The 17,479-nt window shown below is 38.9% G+C and overlaps 1 protein-coding gene across 1 annotated transcript in view; it reads left to right on the top strand.

The window, feature by feature from the left end:
* The first annotated feature begins 1,325 nt into the window (after positions 1-1,325).
* The window catches only part of lpar1 (lysophosphatidic acid receptor 1), a 51,078-nt gene continuing 34,924 nt past the window's right edge, over positions 1,326-17,479 (top strand). Inside the window, exon 1 of the mRNA XM_012867031.3 lies at positions 1,326-1,693. The gene's annotated coding sequence lies outside the window, so the exon portion shown is untranslated. The remainder of the gene's footprint in view (positions 1,694-17,479) is intronic.

The raw sequence follows: 17,479 nt of genomic DNA on the forward strand, positions 1-17,479 counted from the left end.
AGATTTTCTACTTTATTACCAGAGGCCAATTGAATGCCATCCAGATTACATGATTGATTAAGAAGTTTATTTTTTGAGGACTCTGGTCCAAAGATTCCAACTTCTGTCTTGTCAGAAAAAAAAAAAACAGGAAATTTAATGACATCCAGGTTTTGATGTCATCAGACATGCCTGTAGTCGAAGTAATTGATTGTATTCATCAGGATTTATGTATAAATATAGCTGAGTGTCATCAGCATAACAGTGGACATTAATCCCATACTGTCTGATAATTTTGCCGGAAGGATATATAAATAGTAAAGAGAATTGGCCCAAGGACTGAACCCTGTGGTACTCCACAAGTGACCCTAGATTTTGAAGAAGATTTATTATTAACATGAACAAAAGCAATGTTTTGTAAGAGATTGGGTCAAATAGATGTTCCCCACAATGACGTAGGAGACTGATCAAGTCAGTTTGAAACAAGTCTAAGATACTGCAACTAAAGGTTCTATGAGCTCGTTTTTCTCATGACTGCATGGGTATTTTTAAAAGTAATGTTTCCCATGACTGTCCATCTGGGTCCACTTGTAACTCTGGTATATAAAAAAACGAAATGACACAATAACGTTTTGTTCCTTGTTCAATGTAGAATGTCTCTCCTGCTCCATTTCATGCCAAGCCGATGGTTGGTTTAGTCCTAACACCTCGCTAAGTGTTCACAGATGGGGAGAATTTTGCAGACATGGCTATTGCAACCAAACACTTGCTGAGAAGTCCATGTATGAAAGTTTTGCCTTCACAGACAGCAAAGAACACTTGTTCCTAATGTATATTGACGAGGAAGGTTAATTTGCTTGTGTCTTAAACTCTCTCAGTCTCAGTCGCGTTTCATCTTTTTTTTTCTCTCCCTGCAACCTCTTAGCCCCCTTCCTGTCTCTTTTTCTTTACAAGTTGATGGAAAAATGTGTTTCCAATTAGGCGGGGAAAAAGGAGCGACTCTCAGAAATTTCTTTGCTAGCTGGACTCCTACGTCTTCAACAAGTTTCATGCACTTGTTGCTCACCTGCGTCAACTTCAAAGAGATTTGCATTTCATTCACGATTCATTCGCTGTTCTACCCTGAAATAGACAAACAAAACTGGGATTTTTTTATTCATCTTTTTTGAGCGTATTTTCTTAAAAATAAAAGATAGAAAGAAATAAAGGTGCGCAAAAGACGTCTTTCTTGCTCCCTGCATGCGCGAGTGACGTCACGTGCAGACAAAGGTCCAGTCTCGTGCTCTGAGAGTGTGTCAGTTCATGTGTGTGTGTGCGCGCGCGTGTGTGCGTGCGCGTCAGTCGTTCAGTGAGAGAAGGAGAGGGACGCGCCAGCGCAGAGAGGCACGGAGCCGGAGCGGTGAGCATCAAGCCGTCTACATTTGGGGGAAAAGACCTAAACCCGTGTAGGACTCAGAAAAAAACTACCAACACCAACAAAAACAATAATCGCAACGCTCTGATAGGACGCATAGGTGCGGGCGCTGTTTTGGTATTTGGAACTTAAGATGAAAGATCTACCTGTCTCTTTATTGGATTTGGAGTCCTATCCGCGGCGCCTTTGACAGAGGGAGTTGCGCATGCAGAGTGGGCTTTCGAATCGAACTTCACTCGGACATTCGGGATCCCTTCAGAGAGTAAACGACCGCTTCTCTCACTGGACCTCGTTATAACTGTAAGTATGGGTGTTTTCATCACCTCGCCTCTCATGACTTACACTTGATGCGTATAGAAGGGGGTAAAAAAAAAAAAAAAAAAGAAACATTCCTCGCTTGGACCTCTTTCGCCTTCTTTCGCACGCACACTTGCCTAATGTGGGCATCTGTACACAATCAAAGCATACCTGCCACGTAGACGCGGCGAGGTGGTGTGGTTCGGATAAAGGCTCTGCCGCCGGCAGATGCCTGATGCCGCAGAGCGCACCGTTATTTCAGCGGGGGGTCTGGTGCGCCGGGCTTAGGGAGACGCTTTTCTGAGGACTTTGTTGCGTCAGAACTGGGCTCTTCCTTGAACCTTTGGGAGTAGAACGGCGCTCGGATGAGGGAGTAGACGGAGGGAGGAAAAGAAAAACGAGCTCTGGGACCAAAAATGTTGACATCTGTCTTGATTTTCCGCTTTTTGTGCAGATGGGGATTTATTTTATATATATTTGCTTAGTTTCCTCCTCCCCTAAAAAAATTTACAAACCATCCAGGAGTTGTAAAAATATTCATATCCAACATTCAGTATTAGTAATCCGAGAGGAAACCTTTTTTTGTGGTGGGATGTAATATCACACAAACCCAATAACAGAAACATGCCCAAAGTGTTTATTTTTATACTGGGACCCCTTTTAATGCTGTGAACTGCTTGTAGGAGTTAGAAAACCCAACAAAGCCTTAAAAATTCAGCCATTTATCTGAACTTTTTTAATGAAAGTCAGTTGGAATTAGGGCACGGTTAAAGCTGACAAGACATTCTTTGAAGTCAAGATAAAGAACTCAAGATGTATGAGCCGGCAGAGACAGCTGGCAAGTCGTATCGAGGTTGCAGAACTCAGATTTATTGTTTAAACCTTGTTCTCTAAATTTTTTATAGAACAGTTATACAATAAGGCCACATGCCAACATCATGAAGGGGGTTCTCAAGTATTTCTAGATTGGTCAAAATGTATTATGATAATAATTAAACCCTTAATTTAGCAAAGCAAATACAAGCTAAGCCAAATTTTATTCTAGAAAATAAATTATTTGGGCATCGACCGGCCCCTAATAAGTACACCTCGGTAGTGCCATGATTGACCTCGTTTTTCCTCCAGATCTGCCTTATTTGTGCCATTATACCCTCAGTTTCCTGTTCTTGGCTGACAGGAGTGGCACCCACCAGTGTAGGTCACAGCTTCCAAGTACAACATATAGTGCGTTAAGAGGTGGTGGTCTGTATACCTTGGTTGTAAGAAGTGGGTATTCAAAACTGCTGTGCCTCTCCCAAACCAATCTGCCATTCTTCTCTGACATCTGACTTCAATAAGGTATTAAAGTTCACGCAACTGTCTGTCATTGGACTATTTTTTTTCTTCTTTTTTTTGGAGTACAGCCAAGAGATGGTCGTGTGTCGAAAATCCAAGTAAGCAGTTTCTAAAATTCTCAGACCAGCTAGTCTGGCGCCAACAACCATCCCACATTCAAAGTCAATTTATTTCCCTTTTTCACAATTCTGATAATTGGTTTTAATATCAGCAAGTTATCTAGTTATCTATATGTGCTGAATATGTCCCTCCTGACTTGCTTATTCGGTATTGTGCTAATAATCAATTAAAAAAAACCTGAAAAAACACTGCTGAATGCATATCATGGGTATTTTTCTTATATGAAGATAAAATGCATGATTACTGAGAAGACAGTAAAGAGTTTTGATCTGCGAACAACAATATTGAGTATTGAGTTTTAATACTGAGTTTAACATAATGTGCATGACCCACAAGAGAGACTGAACCTTTTTTATGCCACATACAAGGAAAATGTTAAATGGAGAAAAACAGCCATTTTATGCCCGTCTACAATTGTTTTCTCAGCAGGAGCTAGACTTGCTGTTGTGGAATTGCCATTTATCATTTTAAATTAGAATGCATGGAATGTGCAGATGTTTGCAGAGCTACCCATGACTAAATGTCAGAATGAATGGAGCCATGTGAGCATCTGCAAAGCCCTGTACTTTTGCATTCAGGGATGCAAGAAATGCATTTGTATGTGACATGTTTGATATTTTAAACTATGCTTTGAGTAATAATAACCACGTCACACCTCTTAAGTAGAGGGAAGAAATCACCTATCCATAGTCTTAATCTTAATTGTCTCCAGAGACCTGGTTAAAATTTGAGTTTGTCATGCATTGCATGCATTCCAACAACCAACTGGTACATGTTTTAAGAGAAAAGTTGAGGATTCTCATCCTTGATGCAACACCGCAACATTGTAAAGAGGTCCTCTCCAGTAGCATCAGTAATTTCTGTGACCTTTCATTTAGTAGCAGCTGTAAACAAATGGATGAATTAGTTCATGAAAAAAAAAACAAATGTGTATATCTTTTTCATCCTATAGACCTGAAAGCTGACTCATAGTTTATGTGCTAGGCTGTGTCTATCACCTAGATGACCCACTACTGCCATTAAATTCTTACTTTTCTCACACATAGAAAGTTCTCCTGGATCAGTGATTCTGTGTACTTTGAGTGTTTGTGATTTGTCATCTCCACCTCCCAGTCGGTCATGGCAGATGACCATTCACCCACTGAGCCTGGTTCTGTTGGATGTTTCTTCCTGTTAAAGGGGAGTTTTTCTTTCCACTGTCGCCATATGCATGCTCAGTAATAAGGACTGCTGTAAAGTCAACGACACAATGCAAGCAACCTTCCACTTCTCTACATGATCATCTAGGTTGAGTGAAGTTTGCAAGTCAAAGACTCAATGCAATCTGTTTGGTTGAAAAATGTTCTATCTAAGGAAACCCATCTGTGGCCGTGTTTCCATCCAATTCTCATGCAAATTTTGAGTGAACTTTTAAAATATCGCAAAAAAAAAAATTGCATCTGAAGTGTTTCCATTTACTGGTTTGTAGCTAATTGACCAGGTGACACGGCGTAATGTTGTCACGTGTTGACATTGGCTGTAATAAACAGGAAGTAAAGGTTGCTCACTGGCATGGACCACAGATCAATAATGGAGCGAGGCTTTAATGAATGCCCTGATTTTATTGCATTTGACAGATGAGACTAAGAATGCTCGAGTCTCTTCATTGGTCCACACGTACCTGTTGTTGCTTCCAGCCCTGTTTTCGAGTGTTATGGTGATATCCGGGAAGATGCCGGCAGCAGAAACTGCCGATCACTTGTGTGAGGAAAATGTCAGAACTGATTCGACATCTCCCATCTTCCATCTCCTCTTTAGCACCTTTACTGTTTTTCGAAATGTAGTGAGTTAATTCGAATGTTGCTGTTTCCATCAACCTTTTCAAATGCAATACTTCAAAATGTGCATTAAAAACCGTTGAAGGAAACGCAACTTGTGCGATTGGAATTAATTCACTCCGTAAAGTGCCTTGAGAGGACGTGTTGTGAATTGGTGCTATATAATTAAAATTATTTGAGTTGAAAAAGTGTTTTTTTTCCAGGATCATCAAAGCTAATTTAACATATTGCAAAGGTCTACTATCGTTTTCTTTTGATGCAACCTAATGAGCGTTATCTCTTTAAGACCTCAAACGGTATGTGTTCAAATGCCTGCATGTGTTTATTAGTTTGTTCACAAGGGAGAGCGAGGACACTGTTTTCCGCCACCCACTGACAAAGACTGCAGGGGGTCTTTGATGCTGCAGGGGTCTGCAAGGGCCATTTGGACTCCTGCAGAAAGATTAGGTCAGTCACTTTCAAACTGTTTTAATTAGGGTAACTTGATTTATTTCCCCAAAGTATTCACATTTGTTCGCATTTGGTTTTCAAGTTAAAGTGAGGGAGCCAAAAGGAGATTTTTAGTTTAAAAAAAAAAAAGTTATAGTTTGGGGTAAGATATGCAACACCGTAAACTTGTTTTCAACTTTTTCAACATGTCGCTTTTTTTTCCCCTTTGGGTATTTAGAATCTAATGGGACATTCTTAAGACATAATAAATGCCACTGGCCAACTGGTGAAAGGGTCTTTTTAAAAATGAACCCAGACTAGCAACAGCAAACAGAAATGGCGGCATGTAGTTTTTTTCTAATGTTTAAGATACCGTTTCAAATTAAATCAGACATTTACCGAGCCAAGGTAGCCAGAGCATTGTCGCACGCCCAGCCATGCTTTTCAGGTTCTTATTTGAGAGAGAAAGAAAAATGTCCTCAAATCCCCGTTCTTTCGCTTCACAATTATGTACTACTTTTGGCTTGTCTGTCACATAAAATCCCATTGGTATACATTGAAGTTTGTGGTTAAATCATGAAAAAAATAGGCAAAGTATCATGTCTGCTGACGTTAACCCTTTATAACGTTCACAGCTACTGTACAAGTTCATGAAAAAAACTTAGAATAAGTGAGAGGCGGGGATGATAAGACATGACAAGAAGATACTGAGATAAAACCCCGGAAGAAAAGCAAAGAGATAGCGAGTGCAGTTCTGCTGACGTCTGTGACTACAACTCAAGAGATAGGTTACAGTGACAAAGGTCTAATGATGATGTTATATTTTCCATCTTATGTTTATTTTACCAGCCTCATAGACAGTCAAGTGTCTTAAGTTTCAGAAATAGGAAGAAAAACATGATATGGCCTGGGATATGGGGTGAGGATAGTTCTCAGCAGCCCATTGGTTCCCCCCAAGTTACCATTGAGCAACACAGGCAATGAGTCCTTAACATTCTCACTGTCAGACCTGGAAGGATTACAAATGCATGCTCATCTGGGGGGTTACTCTGCGACTTGCGTGAGGCTTTAAAAGGAAAACAGAACTCGAAGAGTGAAGTTGATGCTTCTGGCTTTTGACCTTCTTAGCGAGGCTAAACAAAACTCCCATCGCAAAAACGTGGTATCTCCCCTGCAGAACTGTGTCATGCTTCCCTACATGAGCCCTGACATCCGTCAAGCCAAAGGGTCCTTGAAACATCTGTGTTGTGATTACTGAAGAGCTTGATCTTTCCTCCCCCTTGTCTCAAAGACCTGCATTCCACCCATTCTTATGCCAGAGGTCCAGATTACTTCAGCATACATGCAGGTAAAAGAGGAGCTAGTGTTGCAAAATTAGATTTCCCTCAAAAGCAGGAGAATGACTCACTGAAAAAAATGCTTCCTGTACAAGTAAAATTTACCTAAGGCCTACCTAATGCTTTCGCTTTTAACAGCATATTCACAATAGAACACTTATTCCTACAAATATGCTGGATTGCAGGGCAGCTCAGTGTGAGCGCAGCCTTTTTTGTGTACGTGACTTTGACAAGTCGAAGTGGCATTTTTGTTTTGTCTTTTTTTTTTATTTGTTTTTAGCATTTCCTGTTAGCTGAATATATTGATTTGTGGTCTCTGCGCAACTTCTTCTTTAGCCTGCAGACATAGAAAAGATGATATCTTCAATCTTGTGTTGTTTAGTTTGTTCTTCATTCCTTTTTCGTTCACGTTCCTGTTTTTCAACCAGTGTTGCAGAGGTAGATCAGCTTTGATGATAAACCAGCTTGCACAGCACTTGCTAAGAACATGTAACTTTCCAAAGCCAATAAGCAACCAAAAAGCTATGCAACAAACTCCCATTTTGATTTGAACAGTGAACAGACATTGTTGTCGTTCATATAGCTGTTGAACAACTTCAGCCCGGTTTTACACATTTGTTCAAACAGTTCCGAGAACAAAACTCGTGTGCCGTCAAAACACCCAAGTGTTTCCACTCATGATGGGCCCCCTCCACATCTGGTTATCTGGCTAGACAACACACTGTCCTTTTTAAAACATTTAGAACAAGTACTAATTATGATTCAATTCAATGCTGACTTATTCCATAGAATGTGTTCCTCATTCACTTCCTCTGCTAAACTAATAATGGTTCAAATGGTCATCCTTCCCATTTTACAGATTATGGTGATGCCACTGTTTAAAAGTTTTGCACCATTTCTTTTACAGTACCTGCCTAAAACTTTAATATGTTTTAGGTTTTTTGACTGTGAGGCTAACAACAAATACGACAAAATAACACAACTTCAGCGTGCATACCTGTTCATTCCCACTAAAGTAACTACTCTGCAGAGCCACCTTTTGTGGCAATTGGAGCTGTTTTCGAGCGTTCTGGGAACACGGCGGCAGTCGTGAGGCACTTCAAGTGAGCGCAAATTAATTTTATTTTTTTATGAAATTTACTCACTTGCCATTTCCATCGACCTTTTCTAATGTGTTGCACATTAAAAACGTTGATGGAAAAGTGACTATAGGCAGATTGACAGCATTTGCCCAATGTCCCTGTATGTAGCAACATCCATCATTCTCTTGACTTGGACCAGTTTCCCAGTCCCTTGTGCTGAAAAAAAAAATCACTCTTACATACAGCCCAGCTCGATGTAGTGTCCAGTTTATTGTGGTCCCATGGACAGATCCTCCATTCTGTGCTGTGGAGCTCTGCAGCTCCTTTAGGGTTGGCTTTGGTCTGTCAGCTGCCTCCCTGTTAAAGGCCCTCCTTGCCCAGTCTGTGAGTTATGCTGAGCAGTCCTCTCTTGGCAGTTTTGTTGTGGCACCATGTGCTTTCCATTTGAAGATGATGGATTTGATGCCGCACTGAGGTATATTTTTCATAACCCCACCCTGACTTGTGCATCTCAACAAGTTTGTTGTGAGGCAAAGAACTTGTAGTTGCATTACCGCCACCTTCCAGTATGGATTGTGAGCCGGAAGGCCCCTAATCAGTCAAACGTTTCCACCTTAAATGCTAAAAAATAGCGTTTTCTTTTTTAAAAACCTCACAATCGCTTTACATATACCTGCTTGAGAACACCCCTGCAATATTGACTTCAAGATAAATGGGATTTTATCTTCTTTCTTCTGTAATCTGAAGACGTCTCTCAGCTGTTCATATCTTGCGCAATGCACAAGCACACGTTCAACCGTCTCATCTTCCCCACAATACTCCCATTTCCCAGTTAGATGTCTTCTCACCTCTATACACAGTTGCCTCTGTTACATTTCCATGAATCAAATAATCATCTCATTCTTTTTGGCATATTCTCTTCGTATTCTAATAATACTCTTAACTTAAGCCCTCCCATACTTGAGTGAATTATTTATTTTCTTGCACCACGTTTTGCACATCCGTTAGCCAACTCAATACCGTCTACTCAGAAAAAGGTATGTTTATACTTATAGTTCATGTAGCACTTAGATTGGACACTATTATCTCAATAGGGAAATTTTGCTCAGTGAGTAAATACATAAAAACTGGCCAATTATATCAACTAATTAGAAAAGAAAAGCAATAAAAACCAGTCCTGTAAGACACATAATCTCAATCAAAACAAACTGCAGAAAATGTAAAGACAGAGTCAACATCTTCTGCAGCAAGTGGCTTCCATGCACACTACTACATCATGCACCAAGGCTATTCAATTTCTGAAAATACAAATAATAAATAATTGAAATAAAAAAAATTTAAATAAAAAAATTTAAACCTGTCTGGATTAAAGAAACATTGAAGTTCTACCAATTCAGACACCTAAAAAAACACACATGCCAATTTTATTTTATTTTTTTTAAATATATATATTTTTTTATCTTGCTTCACCAACTTGGATTATTTTGAGCACATCCATCCCATAACATGAGATTAAAAAAAAAGTTAAATTATATGTTGGAATGTAAAAAAAAATAGATACAAAGCAAAGGGGCTGAATACTTTTGCAAGGTCCAGGTCAGAAGTCATGCACAGGCTGATGGCGCGCAGAAAGAGCAACCAACGTGTGACAACATCGAGAGCACAAACGTTGTGGTGTAATGTTGGCAAGCAGCTGTTTAGTTCAGTCCTGTGTCTTATGCTTTTGTGGTCTGAAATGTAAAAATCACCCATTATTTCTCTGTTAACCTTACATTAACTTCTTTAATTCCAGTTTGTACGTCTTCACCGTGTTTTGTTTCTGTCTGAAACGAATGTGGGTTCAAATTCTGAATGGCACCTGATGTCAGTCATGGGACAGAAAAAAAAAGAGGAACCAAAATCTGTAAAAAGGAAACCGTCTTTCAATACAGCACAATCATAAACAACTATTTCATATAGTGTGTGATTTTCATTTCTCGTCTCCGTATTTCGGCATTTTTTAGTTCAGTAAAGCAGTGGCAATGTTTTTTAAATGAGTTTCTTTGAGCATTTTAATCAAAGCTTACCTTTTCGTAAATTAGGACACATTTAATCAGGTACTTTAACCATGGATGAAGAGTGACATTCAAAAAGGTTAGTTCCCTGAGGTTGCTTTGACACAGGAAGCTCGTCGTCCACTAATTGGAATGTTGATGGTTTTGTCCTCCATGTGTTGAAGTGTGCATCCGCGAGACCCTGAACACCCTGCTCCCCCTGCACACTTGAGCGCATTTTTTGCAAATAACTTGTCTTTTTAGTGGTTAGTTTCTTGCTGCATAAGTGCTCAAAGAAACCTCACGACTGTGCATGGACACAGTCATATCTTTTCTTCTCAGATACTTATAGGCAAGGTGACTCCAAACTTTAGTTCATCGGCTGAAGATACAGGGGAATAGACCAGAATTAAAACATAAATGCCAAAGTTAAATGCACAAAGCTTTCAGTTTGAGTGGACCGTTATCGCAGTTGAAGAGTTTTGATATGACCTAACAAATTATATCAGAAGTTTGTTGAATGAGATCTCAAAATACAAACAATCTAAATATTGATTTTCAGTAGGAACTTTGTTTGTGTCATGTTTTAATTTGTCTTGTGAAGTTACTTTATGCTTTTAATAATTTTACAGGGGAAAGAGATTCAGGTTAAGAAAACTCATTGTGATTGTGCAAATACAAAGTGAAATAATTTTATTATTCATTAAGATCAGCTTGAAATTAGATAATAAATACCACCATATATAGAAAAATTAGGCATGGACTGGATTGTTGTACTCTTATTACACTCACTTTGTGATTTTTTTTAATCCTTTACTCTATTTTTGAAAACTACAAAAAAAGGAAATTGGGTCTGTTCAGTTTCCTCTAAAATGTTAAAATGTTGTCTCGTCTCACCTAACATGTTTTATCCTGCCTTGTGAACTGAAAGTTGCACAACTATGAATCTTGGCTAAAACATAGCAATACTCTTAAAACAGTTCCCTTTTTTAAAAAAAAAAAAAAAAAAACAACAGAAAATCCCTTTAGAGGTCTAAATCTTACCAATAATAAATCTTTCAAATAACATCTTATTGCAGAACATGACCACATGCAAGCCCTTTTTTTGTCTTGCTGAATAACAGTAGTATTTCTTTAAAAAGCTAGAACATTACAATGATGAATTTGAACACTTTTTTTGGTCAAACTCCAAACTCTGTGGAAGACATCACTGATGCAATGTCTTATTGCATCCAAGCCCGTCTGATGTAATCTGTGGAATCTAAGAGTGTGATTTCATTTAAAGATGTTTGAACACACCCTACAGTAAACTGAGGGGGAATATGACACATGTGGCAAAAGCTGTTTATCAGGAGAACTGCAGATGTGGCATAGTAGCTGGAACAATACAAATCTCTTGCCCAAACCAGCTGGCGAAAACTGTTCTTACACAGCTTTAGATTGCTTAAACTAGCTGTGTTTCTAGCACTGTCTCAGTGTATAGTGAACAAAAAGAAATCCCCCATATTGTTCTTATGAATCATGTGGTTGGCAAAGATTATTTTTGAAAAATTCCCAACAAATGTGCATTTCTACAAAGTGATTCATGGGTTTTATTTCCCTGTTTTTCACCTTTGAGGTTCTTTCCATATTGCTGTGTGTTATCTGTGCTGTAGAAGTTGACCAATCAGAAAAACTAGCTCTACATTTAACTCGGAGTCAAATGTAAGCAACTCTTGCATTTAGTCCAATTATGAGTCAAATCACGAGGCAGGACACCAACTTTAAATATTGATAGATGTTGTCATACAATACACAAAAGTCTGAAATACTGCCCTCTAAGCCTATGTTACCAGTTGCTGTCATGTTAAAAGCACTATGGGGAGTTTTCTATGGAGCCATTTCCAGAGCTTAACTGGGGCTAGTGCTTTCTAAGCGTCAGTTCTTCGTGTTTCCACTGAGACAACACCAGGGCTCTAGCACCGACAACCTGTATGGTTTATCTGGGCTAGCTAGTTTGTAGCTAGCCCAGAGGAAAGTATCACTTGCTTTCTGGTCCAAGGCTCATGAGGAACAGTAGCCAGTCAGAATGTTGTGACGGCCATGTTTTCAACTCGGTTGTTTAGCTTTGTTTTGATGGGTGAAATTTAAAGAGCAAAAGTGGAAAAAAAACATACCCCTTCAACAAGGATAAACTGTCGGCTTAGCGTCTTCTAAAAAATATATTAATATTTACACTGGCTCCCTGTATCTCTGAGAATAGACAAAAATAATTGGGATAGTTTATAAATCACTGAATGGCTTAGCACCTAAATACATCAGACTTGGTATCAGTGTATCAACCCTCCAGACCACTCAGGTCTTCTGGCTCCAGCCTGCTCTGCATATCTAGAACCAGAACCAAATACGGAGAAGCAGCATTTAGTTCCTATGCTCCACTTATCTGGAACAAACTTCCAGAAAACTGTAAAAGTGCGGAAAGCCTGAGTTCCTATAAATCAAGGTTAAAAACACATTTGTTTAAGATTGCCTTTGACTGTTCTAGTTAAACTGTTAACTGAAACATTATTAAAGTTTGTAGTCCAACTGTTTTTAAAATCGTTGATATTTGCTTTTAGTTTCCACTTCCCCGTGTTTTATTTGGTTTAATTTTTTCAACATTTTATTCCAACTTGCTTTTAATCTGTTTTAATCATGTGTAAACCACTTCAGGGTATGTACACGTCTAAGGCTCTAGGTTCATAGGAGCTGAGGAAATAGGAATAAGGGATGGACACAGATATATGTAATTAACATACCTTTACTAAACAAATATGGAAAAGTGTACAATACAAAAATAACAATACCTATGGGCCCAAAATAAAACTAAGAAAATAAAATGTCCTTTGGAGAATGTTCTTGCCGGAAGTAGTTGCTTGAAAGCTTCAATAAATGTTCAAGTCCGTTAGTGAGTTAGTCAGGGGGATTAGTCAGGTCAAAGATTGTATCCGAAGTAGGATCTCTTGATGTCTGTCAGCGGACTGACACAATCCTACCACAGAATTAATTGAATGATGTGGTAGAGCTCACGATCCGACTGGGAAGGCTCGCCATCAATGGATCTTTCCTCATCAACCTCATTAGACACTAAGACTGGATGCATTGATTTCAAACATTGTCAAAAACCTGACCAAGAAGTTTGACTCCGAAGGGAAAATCAGCAATAAAAGTGCTTCTTCGATGCTCTCCGTACTATTTTTTTTTTTTCAACCAACATGCGAGAGTAGAGTTGCACTCTGTGCATCAGTGAGCAAGGTAAAAGCCATCTTTCTTTCTGCATACTACTTCCTGCTACCCGTCACAATAACTTCCGGCTTTCAAAATAAAAACACTGTATATATAGAAAACGTAAATGAAACAGTTTCCAATATCTATTAGCAGGTTTACCACTTCCTGTAGGTTAACTAAGCCTGGTTTATCACTTAACCATGTTCTTATTATACACCCCCTGGTCTAAATTTTGCCTGCACCTGGTTGTGTATAATTTTAAAGTGCATAGCACTGACCTTACTTGTAGAAGGAAAACTGAAAGCTTACAAAAAGGTTGTATTTTCTGTCTAAACTTCGTTTAAATGTCTCCTGCACTTGGTTGTTTATATTATTTTTAAGTGAATTTGACTTTCAAAGTTTACCAAAATGGCTGCACAGTGACGCAGTGGGTAGCACTGTGCCTTGCAGCAAGAAGGTTATGGGTTCAAATCCAACCCTGTGCCTTTCTGCATGGAGTTGGCATGTTCTCCGTGTGCATGTGTGGGTTCTCTCCAGGCACTCCGGCTTCCTCCCACAGTCCAAAAACATGACTGTTAGGTTAATTGGCTTCTCTAAACTGTCCTTAGGTGTGAGTGTGTGTGTGTGTGTGTGTGTGTGTGTGTGAATGGTTGTTTGTGCTGTCTGTCTATGTGTTGCCCTGCGACAGACTGGCGACCTGTCCAGGGTGTACCCGCCTCTTTCCCATTGAAATGCTGGAGATGGGCACCAGCAACCCCCGTGACCCCATGAGGGATTAAGCGGGTCAGAAAATGGATGGATAGATGGATGAAGTTTACCAAAATCTAAAAAATGTCATTCAAACTGCATTTGCTTTGTTTTACTTTTTACTTATACTTTTTCTTACATTACTTGAGTACATGTATTTTTACAGTAATTTTCATACTTAAGTACAAGACACTTCAGATACTTTAAGACTTTTACTCAAATAACATTTCAGTCAGTGACTTGGACCAAAGTCATATTTTGGAGAGGTACCTATACTTTTACTTGACTCCGAGGTTTCGGTACTTTATACAACACTGAACACTAGGAGGCACATGTTGTTGCTGTTGGCAGCCAAAAGCTGCATAAGTCAGGATCAGAATCATCTTTATTTGGCTGTGATTGTGCACACTGAAGGGGTAAAGGAGAAGGGTGTGAGTGGTGAGAATGCAATATACTTTAGTTTCACAGCCGCGTAGCTGACTAAACAGGCTGTGCGGTGTCCATTGTTTTCATCAGAGTGACAACCTGGGGTGTGAAACGGTCTCTGTGGCGTGTGGTTTTTGTAAATAGCGCCATGTGGCGATGACCGGAATATAAAGGTTTAAACAGTTTGTGTGCAAGATCTTTGCAAATGCACAGGGTAGAGGTAACCATGTTCAATCAACATGCATTTGTTGTCCAAAGAATTATTATTATTTTTGCCCTTAAAGCCTGCTTAATCCAAACGTTTGAAACAGATGAGCCTGAGTTTAGGGAAAACATGCTTTGCACTCTGCTGATACTGACCTATTAGTCACATTACTTGCTATTACTTTTTGAAGTGATGATCCTTTATAACAAAATTAAAATATTGATTGTAGTTGTGTTTTTTTTAAGTAATTTATCAAATTGTTGGCTTTGGACACCGAAGGCCAAAGTGAAGCTAACAAAGCTCATCCATGTGTAATTTGGAAGCAACAAGTTAACGCCTTTTCCTTCGAGAATAACACATTATTATCATGTCAGAGTGCATCTAACGAATGTTCCCAGTGAGCTACTGTTGTTGGAGGGTGATGAAATGCTGATGGTTTAATTGCCTACAGTGAGATTCCACATCATCAAGCAGGACTCTCTTTTTTCTTAGTTACAAAATAGGTCTTGCCTCTTAAAAATGGTGATTATTTGCGACTTTTCTACTTTAGTCCCCACACCATTCATTAATCTATAGATTAGGCCTGGACAATTAATCGTATTTCAGTGTAATCGCAATTGTAAAAGGCACAATTTCCAAATCGCAGAGGTCTGCAATTTTTGGCTATATAACAATTAATAGATAAGACGCATCCTTTAGGTGTCGAAAATATGCATCTCTCTTCCATCCACATGGGAGGGAAGAGAGATGCACCAGTGAGATAATCTAATTTTATTATTTGTTTTAGAGTTGATATAATCATATTTTATACCAGAAACTTGCTGAATGTCATCAAAGCATTAAGTACTGGTCAAACTGTCTAATACAGACTTGTTAGTTGGTTGCACTTTATGTTCAACAAGGATCGATGTTCTCTTGAATAATAATAATAATAATATTCTGATTAATAAAAACTGATATAATCATTATCATTAACATTTATTTATTTGTTCTTATAGAGTGTTTCATAAACCAAAAGGTGATTGACAAATAAAATAGAGCAAACAAAGGCGTAGAAGAAACAAGGACTGGCCTAATGGTCCTGCTCACTGGAATTAAAAGCCAGTTTGAAATGATGAGTTTTTAAAAGAGATTTTAAATGATCTTAATTCAGCTCAATTCAGTTTTATTTATACAGCGCCACAACATGTCATATCAAGGCACTTTACAAAGTCAGTTCAATCAAATCATACAGACAGATTGGTCAAAAGGTTCTAGCAAAGGAAACCCAGCAGATGGCATTGAGTCACATTCACTCCTCCTGAAAGAGCGCCGAGCCTCAGTGGACGGTCGTCTACGTTGTCATTGGCTTTGCAGCAATCCCTCATATCGAGCGTGCATGCCAGGCTCAGGGTGAACAGCCACCTGCCATGATTGACTGGGGGTCTGAGAAAACAAAGCAGAGACACAAAAAACACAGAGGCACTGATCCAGGAATACTTTCAATGTTAGAGAAGGTAATGGCAGACCTCACAGAAAGCGGGAGACAGTTCTAGAGTCTTGGAGCTGCGGCTGAAAAAGCTCCTTCTCCACTGGTCACGACCCGAGTCTTGGGGACAACTGAGAGCTTTTGGTCTTGAGATCTTGGAGTTCTTCTCGCAGTGTGTGGGTATAAGAGCTTGTCAAGGTGAAGAGGTGAGCACTGAGGCATAAAAAAACTGAATTTTAAAAACTTTTATAAATTAAATAATCAGCCAGTGGAGGGAATACAAGATCAGGGGGATATTTTCATGTCATCTTGTCCCCATTAGCAGAAGGGCAGATGAGAAGTTTCAGGCTTTATATACTATGGAAGTGTTCATGCGTTTGCTGGGTATTATCTGGTGATAAACAGTGACTCAGGAGCCACACGTGACTCGGTGCCAACCCTGAATCAATGCCTTGTCCTGAGCTCTTTTGGTGTTTCTCCAAGTTTCTGACGGTGTATGCTGGTGATGCGCACGTCGTTAAAGAGAAGGTTGGAGAATAAAAGCGTCTGTGTGAAGCGTTCGTGTAAGTTATGTGCCGCAGACATCCTTTTTCTTTGCTTTCTGGAGAACGACCGGGGGAACAATGGCCACATTGTGTGGACCGCTGGCAAAAAAAAGCAGGAAGAGGGGGAGACGTGTAGAAGAGCAGTGAAAACTGTAGAAGAGTGAAATGACGTTTGGTGGCAAAGAGAGCTGGTATTTTATAGGCAAAGGATGAGACACAGGAAAAGAGATAAGAAGAAAAAGGGAGGGGAAAAAATGTGCGATTGGTTTTACCTCTCATATACCATACAGGTTGTCTCTACCACAGACATATATACGTAGACGCCTCATTGGGTGCAGGTTTGCATGTCGACGTCATCCGCCATATTGTATGTGGCAGAAAGTGAACGTCTATGAGTTCCCTGTGTATATGTTTTAAGTATTCAGATAGAAAGATATAGATGGAGCTTATATATACTTGTAAAAAAATATAGAGATAGATTAATTGATAGAGATTGGCAGCCAGAGTGGCTTTTGATTGATGTTTTGATTGATGTGCATATGTAGATTTTGAAGTAAATAAATAGGCGTGTTTGTATATAAGTATCTGTCCAGTATATATATATATATATATATATATATATATATATATATATATATATATATATATATATATATATATATATATATATGAGAGAGAAAGAGAGAGATAAATATATATATGTTTATGTGTTATGAGTATAAAAAAATCAATTGGTTAAGTTTAAACAATGTGGTCTTCATTATTTCATAAAACCGTGTGAACCTTTTAAGATCTGGTATAGGCACAGATTAGCAACAGGCTTTTGGGGGGAGTATTAAAGAAATAAAATTACTAATATGTTAAAAAGGTCATATGAGAATAAAGTAAAAAAAGACAAAAGTGGTAATATGACAATTAAGGGGGATCATAGTCACAGTTTGCAGAACCATCTTAATCCTGGAGTAATAGGGCAAGGTTAGATACTTATAATTATTTTTA

Source organism: Fundulus heteroclitus, chromosome 8 (assembly GCF_011125445.2).
Source record: "Fundulus heteroclitus isolate FHET01 chromosome 8, MU-UCD_Fhet_4.1, whole genome shotgun sequence".
NCBI classification, from domain to species: Eukaryota; Metazoa; Chordata; class Actinopteri; order Cyprinodontiformes; family Fundulidae; genus Fundulus; species Fundulus heteroclitus.